Genomic DNA, 8752 nt, shown 5'->3' with positions numbered 1-8752 from the left:
GCCCTCACCCCGGGGGAAGGACAATGGGCTAAAAAGGCATGAATGTCCCTGCCCTTCCAGGACATAATGTAGGTGCTGCCACCAGGCTGAATGGGCTGACAGAGCAGCAGAGGAGGGAGAGAGAGGCACAAAGAAGGGCCATAATAAAGGAGATTCCTCGGGTCAGTAAAGCATTGCATTCACCTCTCCTCTAGGCCTCTACAGCTAGCTCTCTCTTCTGTTGGCTCTCTCTTTCTCCCTCTCTCTTTCTCTCCTGTCTTCGCTCTCTCTTTCTCACTCTCTCTCTTTACTGTCAGCTCTCTCGCTCACCTCTTTCTCGCTCACCTTTCTCTCTCACCTCTCTCTCTCTCTCTCACCTCTCTCTATCTCTCTCTTTCTCCCTCTGTCTTCTCTCTCTTCCTCTCTCTCTCACACACTAGGCTGCACTCTAAAGCTACTAGGCAGATGCTGGATAGAGACAGAGCCAATGAGGTGGACTTGCTGCCCTGAGATCAGTGGGCATGAGGATAAGTTAGGGGCAGCAGTAAGATAAGTATGAGGGTAAACTACAGACAGAATTAGTCCTAATACATGTCAAATATCTCAGCCTTTGACTCCTGTTTATGACTTACCAAATATTTGTGAATCAGTCTGAATTTTGTTCACAGATTTGTTCGGATGTACATAACAGGCTATTCAAGGAAAATCTATTTGTCATGAAATTGAACAGGAATTAGGTTGAAATCAAAAGTGTGTCTAGTGTTTCTGACAGATTATGGTCAGTCTCTGGAGAGAGGGTGTTTGACAAAGCACAGTTAGAGAGCTGCTCCACTCCCTTCAAAGCAGGAGGAAGGATTAGAGACATTCCTTCCTGGGTATCAGATGGCATATGTTCGTGCAGAGGTGTGAGAAATGAACAGCTTTACAACAACACATTACTTCCCCTGTTAGAGGCCTGTGCTTATTCACAACACTGTAATTACTAAGCCTTTGTCCGTGTCCATCTGTAGCTTACAGTTCCGTCAGTAGGTTATAGAATTCCCTATCAAAACTAAGTTGATTACATTTCAGTCAGTAGGTTATAGAATTCCCTATCAAAACTAAGTTGATTACATTTCAGTCAGTAGGTTATAGAATTCCCTATGAAAACTAAGTTGATTACATTTCAGTCAGTAGGTTATAGAATTCCCTATCAAAACTAAGTTGATTACATTTCAGTCAGTAGGTTATAGAATTCCCTATCAAAACGATGTTGATTACATTTCAGTCAGTAGGTTATAGAATTCCCTATCAAAACGATGTTGATTACATTTCAGTCAGTAGGTTATAGAATTCCCTATCAAAATTAAGTTGATTACATTTGCTTTACCTAGTTCAAAAATAGTACTTATAAATTAGCAACTTATAATTTATGCTTATAACTTTGTATATTTTTTTAAATATTTTTTTCATTCTTCAACATATTGGAAACATCAACCTAACCCATGAATGGCATTGACCACCAATACGTGTCACTGAGACTGAGTGCGTAATCTTTCAAATGTTTAGCCATTGTCTGATTCACTGGCCGGATGGATCAGATAATGGAAGGAGACAAGGGAGCTGTTCTCAGACAGACGCATGCCTTTAGCTCACTTTAATCTAACTAAAGGAAATAAACTTACAACTGATCACCTTAGTGACAAAACGCTGCTGAGAAAGCTCATTTGCTTCCTCCCAATGGCTCCTGCAACAGATAATACAGTTTTATTACACAAAGGTCACTGGGGAAATTAACTTCTGGGCCAGCAAATAAAAGAAAGGCCCTGGCACTCAGAATAACAAGTATATACTGATTACATTGAATCAGGAGAATCCCGGTTCGATTGCGACACTGACCTTTCTGCCAACTCCAGAGAAGATCAGATACGTAGAAGGACAGGACAGCAGGATAGACCACAGCCACATTACAACCATATGTGTTGTATTGTGGGAATAATCAACCAGGGCAGCGACTACAAGGTAGATTCTACAAGTTATCAGTTTGAAAGTGGCTCGATTGTAATGCTTGGATTGAAAATGTGTGGTTTTTGGAGAGTCTTGAGAACACTAAATTGGATTAAGGATCATCAGTTGAATTCACAACAGGGAAAGTACAAAGAAGTGTAAATGTTTTGGTTGCTGTTTTTTGTTTTAAGTGTCGGTTGCATTGGACATGTTGCTGTTCCTGTTTTTCCAACAGTAATATCATGTATTTGACCACTACAACCAGGCTACCAAATTCATTATTTTTGATAAAAGTGCAGTTTGTTTTTTAAACTTTAAACTAATACATCCCAGAATTATAGCACCCTTTCATTTAATCTTCTGGCTTTCATCGTGCAGATAGCAGTCAATCAATGTCTCCTTTGGTGTCTGTGATTCATGCTAACAGGTCATTGTAATACTCTTCACTCATTAGTTAGAAAGTAACAGAGGAGAGCACTTGCTGCAGTGAGGTATGGCTTGAAATAAAGGGAGTGATTTCACTGGAGAGAGAGGGGGAGAAAGAGAGAGAGAGGAGGGGGGAAAGAGAGAGAGAGGAGGCGGGGTGAGAGACGAAGGGGGGAGGGGGGAGAAAGAGAGAGAGAGAGGAGGATGGAGAGAGCGAGGGGGGGGAGAGGGGGAGAAAGAGAGGGAGAGGAGGGGGAGAAGAGCGAGAGAGGAGGGGGAGAAAGAGAGAGAGAGGAGGCGGGGTGAGAGACGAAGTGGGGGAGAGGGGGGAGAAAGAGAGGAGGGGAAAGAGAGAGGGGGAGAAAGAGAGAGAGCGAGGGGGAGAGAGAGAGGGGGGAGGAAAAGAGAGAGAGAGAGAGGAGGATGGAGAGAGCGAGGGGGGAGAGAGAGAGAGAGAGAGAGAGAGAGAGAGAGAGAGAGAGAGAGAGAGAGAGAGAAACGTAGCATCAGTGTGATAATAGCCCTCTGAACTATTGCATGTTTCAATCAATGGAGACAGAAGTGAATAAAAAAGCCGGGAGGGAAGATTCACAGACATCGATCCCGTCTCAACACAGAGAGAGCCGGCTGACAATCTAAGATCTGGCCCTGTTAATGCTCCCAGTCATCCACAAAATCAATAGAAACTCATCCTTTCAATAGCATCCAATTATTAGCACAAAGTAAAGGCAGGCTACCACAATAAATCAGCAAACTTTATTGAAAAGAGACACAGACAAGATAAATGTTGATTGGAATGCAAATAATGCACAATACTGTGCTAAAAGATACAGCCTCCGATTTATTACTTACCATTTATTTGAGATGGTTATGTTTGATGAGATGGTAGTACAATTCACTGACAAGTAGTTCAAGATAAATGAACAGAATGAATATGATCGTTCATCAATCTCTCCAACTCTAAGTCATAAACTTAATGTCAACGAATGATTTAAAAGGGGAACAGGTTTACTCTAACACCATCTCCATGATACTGTACTGTCAGTGTGTCTTTAGAGGCTTCTCTAACACCATCTCCATGATACTGTACTGTCAGTGTGTCTTTAGAGGCTTCTCTAACACCATCTCCATGATACTGTACTGTCAGTGTGTCTTTAGAGGCTTCTCTAACACCATCTCCATGATACTGTACTGTCAGTGTGTCTTTAGAGGCTTCTCTAACACCATCTCCATGATACTGTACTGTCAGTGTGTCTTTAGAGGCTTCTCTAACACCATCTCCATGATACTGTACTGTCAGTGTGTCTTTAGAGGCTTCTCTAACACCATCTCCATGATACTGTACTGTCAGTGTGTCTTTAGAGGCTTCTCTAACACCATCTCCATGATACTGTACTGTCAGTGTGTCTTTAGAGGCTTCTCTAACACCATCTCCATGATACTGTACTGTCAGTGTGTCTTTAGAGGCTTCTCTAACACCATCTCCATGATACTGTACTGTCAGTGTGTCTTTAGAGGCTTCTCTAACACCATCTCCATGATACTGTACTGTCAGTGTGTCTTTAGAGGCTTCTCTAACACCATCTCCATGATACTGTACTGTCAGTGTGTCTTTAGAGGCTTCTCTAACACCATCTCCATGATACTGTACTGTCAGTGTGTCTTTAGAGGCTTCTCTAACACCATCTCCATGATACTGTACTGTCAGTGTGTCTTTAGAGGCTTCTCTAACACCATCTCCATGATACTGTACTGTCAGTGTGTCTTTAGAGGCTTCTCTAACACCATCTCCATGATACTGTACTGTCAGTGTGTCTTTAGAGGCTTCTCTAACACCATCTCCATGATACTGTACTGTCAGTGTGTCTTTAGAGGCTTCTCTAACACCATCTCCATGATACTGTACTGTCAGTGTGTCTTTAGAGGCTTCTCTAACACCATCTCCATGATACTGTACTGTCAGTGTGTCTTTAGAGGCTTCTCTAACACCATCTCCATGATACTGTACTGTCAGTGTGTCTTTAGAGGCTTCTCTAACACCATCTCCATGATACTGTACTGTCAGTGTGTCTTTAGAGGCTTCTCTAACACCATCTCCATGATACTGTACTGTCAGTGTGTCTTTAGAGGCTTCTCTAACACCATCTCCATGATACTGTACTGTCAGTGTGTCTTTAGAGGCTTCTCTAACACCATCTCCATGATACTGTACTGTCAGTGTGTCTTTAGAGGCTTCTCTAACACCATCTCCATGATACTGTACTGTCAGTGTGTCTTTAGAAGTTCAACACTATCCTCTCTTTAAGTTGCTAATCATTCTCTCAGCGGATTGGACCTAAACAGATGACTGGATGCACATGAGTGGCTCTCGTCTGATTGGTCCCCAACAGCTATGAATTGAGGGAAAACAACAGTTATTCATGTTCACAGTATAGGCTTTGTAGTCATGGAGATGGATAATTACATTAAAGGTGGCCATTTGAAGTTGTCATAGAGAACTCTCACAAAGGATGGGACTAAATATGACACTATTAAATTATGTATGTTTGGATTTGCACACGCTCTCTTTGTCCTGTATGGGGGGTGGTGGGGTATAGGGGGAGGGGGGGGTGTCAACCCTTTGCTGCCCCCCCCTCTAATAATCATTAATATCTCATCATAGTTTGTGTTAATTAAAAAAGCTGCAAAGTGAGTTGGCGTTAAATGTAATCATGTTGGATCTAATGTTCCTTTGTGAGGATCCCATCTATCATGGCTCTGGTTATTGAGACTTGGTTTAATCAAATAGAGAGGGAAGTCTTCTCCCCCTTTATGTGGAATGCTCAGTTCTACTTCATCATCTCATCTCACGCCGAGACACAACACACCACTTTTCTAGCATCGACTAAGACTTGCCAATATTCATATTTGCAGAGCTAAAGAAATGATTTAAGTTGACACCAACGAACACATCGTAGGTAGTAGACATTGGATGGGAGTTTAGCAGCCATGTTTTGCATATTGGGAATCTTGGTTTGTTTGCCAGTGAGGTCTTGTTCATCAGGATATGTGTTTGAGTAGTTTTATTAGGATGTATATGTGTTTGGAAGTTATAATGGTTTGGACAAGTATAGAGTGCATTCGGAAAGTATTCAGACACCTTGACTTTTTACACATTTTGTTATGTTACATCCTTATTCTAAAATGTATTATTAAATTCAATAAAAATCCTTACCAACACACAATACCCCATAATGACAAAGCAAAAACTGTTTTTTAGACATTTTTGCAAATGTATTACAAACAAAAAATGGAAGTATCACATTTATATAAGTATTCAGACCCTTTACTCAGTACTTTGTTGAAGCATCTTTGTCACCGATTACAGCCTTGAGTCTTCTTGTGTATGACACTACATGCTTGGCACACCTGTATTTGGGGAGTTTCTCCCATTCTTGTCTGCAGATACTTTCAAGCTCTGCCAGGTTGGATGAGGAGCTTCGATACACAGCTATTTTCAGGTCTCCCCAGAGATATTCGATCGGTCCAGGTTCTGGCTGGGCCACTCAAGTACATTCAGGGACTTGTCACGAAGCCACTCCTGCGTTGTCTTGGCTGTGTGCCCTGGGTCATTGTCCTTTTGGAAGATGAACCTTCACCCCAGTCTGAGGTCCTGAGCGCTCTGGAGAGGTTTTCATCAAGGATCGCTCTGCTCTGTACTCTGCTCCGTTCATCTTTCCCTCGATCCTGACTAGTCTCCCAGTCGCTGCTGCTGAAAAACATCCCCACGGCATGATGCTGCCACCACTATGCTTCACCGTATATATGGTGCCAGGTTTCCTCCAGACGTGACGTTTGGCATTATGGCCAAAGAGTTCAATCTTGGTTTCATCAGACTAGAGAATCTTGTTTCTTATGGTCCGAGAGTCCGTTAGGTGCGTTTTGGCAAACTCCAAACGAGCTGTCATGTGCCTTTTACTGAGGAGTGGCTTCCGTTTGGCTACTCTACTATAAAGGCCTGATTAGTGGAGTGCTGCAGAGATTGTCCTTCTGGAAGGTTCACCCATCTCCACAGATGAACTCTGGAGCTCTGTCAGTGTGACCATCGGGTTCTTGGTCACCTCCCTGACCAAGGCCCCGATTGCTCAGTTTGGCCGGGCGGCCAGCGATAGGAAGAGTCTTGGTGGTTCAAAACTTCTGCCATTTAAGAATGATGGAGGCCACTGTGTTCTTGGGGACCTTCAATGCTGCAGAAATGTTTTGGTCCCTTCCCCAGATCTGTGCCTCGACACAATCCTGTCTCGGAGCTCTACGGACAATTTCTTCAACCTCATGGCTTGGTTTTTGCTCTGATATGCACTGTCAACTGTGGGACCTTGTATAGACAGGTGTGTTTCTTTCAAAATCATGTCCAATCAAGTTGTAGAAACATCTCAAGGGTGATCAATGGAAACATGATGCACCTGAGCTAAATTTAGAGTCTCATAGCAACGGGTCTGAATACTTGTGTAAGTATGGTATATGTTTTTTATTTTTTTTTAAATTTGATCAAATTTCTAAAAATGTGTTTTTGTTTGGCATTATTTAAGACATTTTTGAATAAGGCTGTAACGTAACAAAATGTGGAAAAAGTCAAGGGGTCTGAATACTTTCCAACTGCACTTTGTGCCAGACCATTTTTAATAAAGAGTAAGGAAGGGTTATCCCCAAGGGGTTCAGGAGTGTTTGGTCTAACAATAATGGCTCCCACTGTAGGATGGTCAGCCTACCAGCAACCAGCCAGCCACTCACTCTCTTTGATCCCCTACTGTCAGAGCTCCATATAGATATGGATATATTGGCCTGGGTGGGACACAGTTACCATGAGACACAGTAATGTTGAGAAGCAACCAAATGAAGAGTGACAACTCCCAAATAAGTCAATTGAGTCGTCTGGACACTCAACAGAAGGTAACAAATGGTTCTGTTATCGTAGCCTTGTAAAAAGTAAAGACATTGGACTGACACTGCATAATGACATTGGCAATGTGCAAGATTGATGCTCATAGCATAACGTGCTTGGTGCTTTTTTCATTTACATCATTTGGCTATTTTAATGATGTAATGTGTTTTCAAACTAAGTTTGTTGCTCGTTTGTTCCTATGTCCTTCACTTACTGTATGTCAATCAAGTCAATCATCGGCCTACTCCAGAATATTAGGCTAGCAAGCTAACAGAGATGCTAAGTGACTATACTAAGTGGCTATGCTACTATTATGATTAATCTGGTTCTTCTGGCTAATGGGGCGTTCACATGCTGTCGGGGTTAACGGAAGTTAATGTTGTTACTGGAGTTGCCGAGTTGTGATGTTTTCACCACTGACCTTTCACCTTTTCAATGTGGATAATGTAGCTAGTTTAACCATATTGTCAATGTTAAGTAAGCTAGCTAACTTTATTATTAGCAATGTTAGCTAGCTTATCAAGCTAGCTAAAATCGTATTGGTTGAAGAATTGGTCCGACTTCAAAAGCACTTGAACACAATCAAGTCATACTAATGACTTCCCAATTCCAAGTTTCCCACTTCCCAAAAGCACACGAATGCAACATAAAGGCTATAGCTCTGTAATAATGAGGTGTCTTCTCAATACCCACACTCATGACACAGCATGAAATATATCAGTAATATGTCCATTGTCCTTCATCCTCAATAACCAGGTGGCAAATCCCATATTCTTAGTGTTTTCAAGTCCTGTATTTATCAAAACAACAGTCCTGAGGTTTTCTGTACTTACTACCCAGACGATAAAGATCATGTCATTCACTTATAGGATAGAAGGAGAATGCTGTAATACTGTATACCATAGAATCTCTATGACCCATATACTGTATGGGTAGAGTTGACATGATTGCCAACATCCCTTCACAACATAGCCTAGTCTCCGTTGTGGTAGCCTAGTCTCCGTTGTGATAGCCTAGTCTCCGTCCTAATATTTTTGGTTAATGAGCCATATAATATGTTCCTTTACTGTAATGTTGACCCCTTAATTATAAAGTATTGCTGCTATTAAAAACCAGTATATGTCATTCAGACAAAATAGTGGAGGAGGGGAGGAGGAGGGGATTAACATTGTTCATTTATAAGCCTTCTCTCAATGCGATAAATCAACTACAGATGTAGGATCTTAATTTGATCAGTCTTTTCTTACTGATCTTTTTTTTTTTAGATAAGAAAATGGGATGATTATACAGGGCGTTCGGGAACTATTCAGACCCCTTGACTTTTTCCACATTTTATTACGTTACAGCCTTATTCTAAAATTGATTAAATAAAAAAAAAACCTTATCAATCTATACACAACACCCCACAATGACAACGGAAAAACAGACTTTTAGAAATTT

Source organism: Oncorhynchus mykiss, chromosome 2 (assembly GCF_057628025.1).
Source record: "Oncorhynchus mykiss isolate SJ-2025 chromosome 2, ASM5762802v1, whole genome shotgun sequence".
NCBI lineage: Eukaryota > Metazoa > Chordata > Actinopteri > Salmoniformes > Salmonidae > Oncorhynchus > Oncorhynchus mykiss.
The sequence above is the reverse complement of the archived record's forward strand: the minus strand, read 5'-3'. Positions refer to the sequence as shown.